Source organism: Ochotona princeps, chromosome 22 (genome assembly GCF_030435755.1).
Source record: "Ochotona princeps isolate mOchPri1 chromosome 22, mOchPri1.hap1, whole genome shotgun sequence".
Lineage (NCBI taxonomy): Eukaryota > Metazoa > Chordata > Mammalia > Lagomorpha > Ochotonidae > Ochotona > Ochotona princeps.
Window position 1 is genome coordinate 10060040 of NC_080853.1, and position 6000 is coordinate 10066039.

Consider the following 6000-nt stretch of genomic DNA (forward strand, 5'->3'; position numbering starts at 1 on the left):
CCCCAGGCCCACACAGCACATTTTTTAAAAAAAAGATATGTTTATTTGCATTGGGAAGGCAGATTTACAGAGAGGACAGAGAGAAAGATCTTCCTGCGCTTGAGGGAGGATTAGACAATTTAGCCATTGCACTGGGTGCAAGACTGTGTACCTAGGGTTCGACCCATAGGAAGTGCTCAATGAAAGTCCATTTGTGCTTATTCATGCTTGTAGTCCTCTGGGCTACATATTATGACTCCAGTTTCGCAGGCGAAGACACTGAAATTCAGCCAGGCCAGGTGACTTGCTGGTGGAAACAATAAGACACTTGGCAAAACCTTTCACTCACATGTCCCCGCTGTTTCAATATTGCACACACACACACACACACACACACACGCAAACACCCAAGGCCAACATAGACGATGTGTCCAAAACATTTGGACATGGTTTCGTGAGTGTAAAAGCAAGTTTGTCAAGGAAGCAAGGAGCTGGGAAGGACAGAAGAGCAGGTTTGTATTGGGAGGGGCGTTAGCTGCAGACATGCCCATTGTAGGGTGACCATAAACAAGCTCATGTGATGAGCTGAGCGGTTAGGAACAAGCACAGTGTCCTGTAGCACACAATGAGGCCTTGTCCTCCTGGACTCCCAGACCCCGTTAAACTTCTTTTCACTGCAATCTCTTTCTCTCTGGCTCTCCTGCTTTGCCTCCTCGCCTGCTATGTGTTTGTCTTTTATTTCCTGATAGATGATTTTGGTTTTGATTTGGGGAGATACAGGGAGCAAGGGGTTGCCAATCAAAATGCTTTGCCTCCCCCCCAACAGACAGAAAGGGGGGCAATTAGATGCTGTTCTTGAAGATTTTTTAATTAAAAAAAAAAGATTTATTTGAGAAGCAGAGAGAGAAAGACAATTTACTCCCGAAATGTCCACAACAGCTCAGACTGGGCCAGGCTGAAGTCAGGAACAAATAAGTCAACCTGAGCCTCTGGACAGCAGAGACCCAACCACTGAGCCACGACCCGCTGGCCCCAGGGTCTGCATTAGCAGGAAGATCGGATCTCAAACCAGGTATTTCAACATGGGATGCTGGCACTCAACTGTACACCAAATGCCCACTTCCAGCCCTAGAATTTTAATCTTGAGCAATGAGTAATGAAAAACCCAGAACGGTGTCCAGTACTCTGGTATACTGGTTAAGCCACTACCACAAGTGCTTGAGAGCCAGCTGTGCACAAGGGAGACCTGGGAGAAGCTCCTGGATCCTAGCTTCAGCTTAGTGATACCACACAGGTAAGCAGGGCCACTCCTTCGTTCATACCCTGCAGTGACTCCTAGGCCATTCACGGTAAGAACCAGGGCCAGTCAGTGACCTGCCAAGGCCTATCCAGCTGACCTGTGCCCATCCCTGACCTCCCTTAGCTGTTGCCATTTCTCCTTGCAATATAGTTCCGGCTCTCCCGGCCACCTTGCTCTGTCTGGTATTGCCTGAGCATGTACATGCCATGACAATTCAATGCTGGCTGCTGCCCTTCACTTGGCATCCTGCACCCACACCCAAAGCTGCCCTGGCTCACACCTGCACAGTCTTGTGTAGCACAGCCTTCTGGACTGCCTGCACCCCATACTCTGTCTCCTGTCCATGCCCCAGTTCCCCATGGCACCCACTACCATCCACTGCTAGCCGGTCTTTATTTGGCTGTGTTCCGCTGCAGGGCAGGGGTGTGATCCTGTTTGATTTTGCTCCTGGCTGTATCCCAGGCCCTCGAGGAGAGCCGGAGGCAGCTCGCAGTCACTGCACAGGATGAATAAACAAATACTCTTCCAAGAAAACCACAGCAATGATCCCCTCACTGCTTTCTTCCTTGGTTCCTGCCTGCTTCCCTCCTTACTTCCTTCAGGCCTCTGCCGAAGTATCCCTTTGTGAGGGAGCCCTTGCTGACCACAGGAGCGCCTACTCCCATCACCATACTCAACCTCCCTCCAAGGCACCTGCTCCCAGCTGCCGCATGATTAGTGTGTTTACTGATGAGTTGACCCCTCTGCCTTCTGAGCTCTGTGTCGGGAAGAACGTCTAGTTTCCCACTGCGTCCTTAGGACCCACCTTGGGCCGGGCGCATCCTGGTAGTGAGCACTCAATAAATATTTACAGACTGAATGAATGGACTAGCCAGTCTAATAATAGTTCCCATTTTACCAATTTCCTCCTCCGATTCGACACCTTAGACAGATTAGCTCTCATAATCCTCAGGCCAACCTTTCCAGGTGCTGCTCTGATCAGCTTGTGGCCATGAGGAAGCCTGCCTCAGAGCCCTGGCGTCCGTTGTCCAGTTTGCCTGACTTGCAGGTGACAGGTTGGAAAGGCAGATTTGCAGAGAGACAGAAAGATCTTCCATCCATTGGTTCACTCCCCAAGTGACTACAACAGCCAGAGCTGAGCCAATCCAAACCCAGGAGCCAGGAGCTTCTTCTGGGTCTCCCACGAGGGTGCAGGGCCAAGGCTTTGGGTCATCCTCTACTGCTTTCTCAGGGAGCGGGAAGGGAAATGGAGCAGCCAGGACACAAACTGATGGCCATATGGAATCCTGGTGGCTGTAAGGCAAGGATTTAGCTACTAGGCCATCATGCTGGACCTTGATTGCCCTCCCAGGCCACAAGTAAAGAGCTGGATGAGAAGCAGAGCTGCTGGGATTAGAACTGGTACCCAGATGGGATCCCGGTACATGCAAGGCGAGGACTTGAGCCGCTAGGCTATCACATTGGGCCAGATCTGTTTTGTTTTTAAAGGTTGATTTACTTATTTGAAAGTCAAAATGACAGAGTTAGAAAGAATAAGAGATATCTTTCATTCTCTAGTTCATCCCCAAGTTCCCCTAGCAGCCTGGTGTAGGGTAAGCCAAGGCCTGGGACCTGGACCTCCAGCCAGGTCATCACACCATCATGAGCTGCTTCTCGGAACATTAGCAGAAGCTCCATCAGAAGCACAGAGAAGCCAAAACCTGAACTAGACAGCCAATTAAGTTACTGCTCTACATGTCTGTGGTTCGGGGTGGTTCGTTACACAGCTGTAGGGAACCCAAACGATAAATCAGATGATTAAGACATCTGCTGCCACAAGCCATACACCCGAGCAAAGAAAGTAAGCAAACAACTTAGTAAGTGATAAGACTCATTGCACATATACATAAATGCTATAAAGGAAGTAAAGGGAGGCCATGCCATTGTAAATTGGGGCTGGAAGGATCAAGAGAACTCCCTGAATAAATGGTATTTGAGTTGACACCTAGCATCTATTCGCACGGTCCTACGGGAACTGGGTGTTGCAGAAAAGATCAAAGCAAACACAGCACTAAGGCAGACACCTGCCTCAAGAATTCCAAGTACAGAGAGAAAAACCAACCTAGCTGGAGTGGAGTCAGGAGATTAAATCAGTGAGCCAGGCAGGGGCAAGATGACGGAGGGCTCCGACGGAGGTGGCAATCAACCTGGGCTGTCTTCCAAGAGAAATGGGAAGTTACAAGCTGGTTTCAACTGGGAGGTTGGGTACAAAAGCATCTGATTCATAATTCTGAACCCTACTCTGCCCCGTAGAGTGGATGATAGGAGGGCAGGCGTGGGCTGCGGAAGCTGGAATGGCAGTGAAGGTATTTTTGCAGTTGTCTTAGCAAAGAATTGATGTCAACGGTTTCTTTTATCAGGCAAAGAATCATGAATCACTTGGTACTGGTCAGGTCTGAATTATTAGACTTGCCAGGCGAAGATAAAATCATGGGGAAGGACTGTGTGCTTAATGATTCATCTCTTAGCAGACTGCCAACTCTGAGCTTCTGGACACTTCCTAGAAAGGGACACACATAAATACCCAGAGAGCCAATCTCAACGGTATGTGCAGTCGGGGAGTGACAGGAGAAGTTTCAAACGCGCCCACCAACTGTCTAATGCTCCTCCTACTGAAAGGCAAGATCTGTCGCCTTCCTTGACTCTGGACAGACTTTGATTGTTGCCATCAACAGACTGTTACAAGTGACACCATGGGACTCCCAAAGGTGGGTCGCATCAGGCCAGGCAGTGTCTGCCCTTCTCACTGGAATGGAGCAGAGCTGCCATGCAGGAAGGCTTACTGGCCTGGGGCTGCCATGTTGTAGGGAAACCCAAGGGTTGGCTGAGCTCAGTCTTTCAGCCATCCCAGCTCAGGCGGAATCCCAGTCCCCCCACTTCGAGTCACTGCCAACTGACCGAGTCTTTCAAGCTGAGGCCTGACGCATCAGGCCCAGGAGTCTCCTGGCCCAGGTGAGTCCAGGAGCAAAAAGTGTCGTTACCTGACACAGTTTCAGGATGGTTTGCTCTGCAGCAATCAATAATGGGAGCAGGCGGAAAGTGTGGAGAAGGCTTTTTATAATCCTATTAGAGCTGGGTGGGGTAAGGAAAAGTACATTATTGTAAATTATTGAAATGATTCTGCAACAGAAGCGAAAAAAATGCCACTCAACCAATAGTTTAATCATTTGTCTCATCCTCCCCCCCACGACCCTACAAGTTAATGACCTGAGTTTTGGCATCCAAAAGATCTGTTTGAGTCCCAGCTCTGCCACTTCCTGTCTTTGGGCCCTGAGGCAAGAGCTTCAGGATATATATATATATATATATATATAGCCTGAAAATAACACCTGTAGCCTTGGAAACCACTTGAGATGAAGATAATATTTTTGTCCAGTAATAGAGACAACACTCCATCCTTGACTGATGGTTAGCTGTTAAAATATCCTGGGTTCTCTCCCATGGACATCACCCCCATGGACTCTAAGGCCATCATCTACCTTCATTTCCAGGTAAGGACCTTAGTCTTGATCCAAAACACTGCGTATGCTTGGATGTCCCCTGGGCCCCGGCAACCGTGTAGGGACACTAGGAGGAAATTTCTGGCTCCTGGCTTTGGATCGGCTCAGCTCCAGCCATTGCAGCCATCAGGGGAGTGAATCAATAGATGGAAGCTCTCTCTGTTTCTCCTCCTCTGTCTGTAACTCTGAATTTTAAGTAAATTAAGCAATATGAATAAATCTTGAATTTGAATAAATGTGAATAAATAAAATAATATGAATAAAATAAATACATCTTTAAATAAAATAATTATCTATAGACAGATTTTTGAAAAATATTTTTCTTGGAAAGGCAGATTTTTACAGAGAAAGAAGGAGAACAGAGGGAAAGATCTTCTATCTGCTCGTTCACTCCCCACAAGGTCACAATGGCCAGAGCTGAGCAGATCTGAAGCCAGGAGCCGGGAGCCTCTTCCCAGCTTCCCACATGGGTGCAAGAGTTCAAATTCTCGGGCCATCTGTCGCTGTCTTCCCAGGCCATCAGCAGGGAGATGGATTGAAGTGGAGCAGCTGGGACCCATATGGGATGCTGGCGCCACCAGTGGAGGACAGGCATCTCCCTTATTACATGCCAAGCCATTGCAGTTGTCAGCCCCTACCTGACTTGCTCACTCAGTTAATCCACTTCTGCTCACTCAGCTCTCTGGCGAATTAAAAAAATAAGTTTATTTTTATTGGAAAGTCAGATTTACAGAGTGAAGGAGAGACAGATCTTCCATCTGCTGATTCACTCCCCCAAGTGGCTGCAATGGCTGGAGCAGAGCTGATCCAAAGCCAGGAGCCCAGAGCTTCTTCTGGGTCTCCCAAGGTTTGGGGCCATCCGCTGCTGCTTTCTCAGGCCGCGAGCAGCGAGCTAGATGGGAAGCGAAACAGCTGGGACGTGGACTGCGCCCTTATGGGATCCTCAGTGTGCAAGGTGAGGACTTTAGTCTTCCACACCGGATCCACTCTGGCGAATTCTTGTCACTGCGCCTGGTACCCTGGGCATCCCTCAGTCAAGCCAGTTTTTTGTCCCCCCAGCTGAGCCATTTGTTTGTTTGTTTGTTTCTGCTCAGTAGAACCATTCTGAAGAATGGATCAATTGGGATTCATCTGTTCCCTAGAACCCCTGGGAAGAGGGACGTGGCTAGCCCCAGTGTAGAC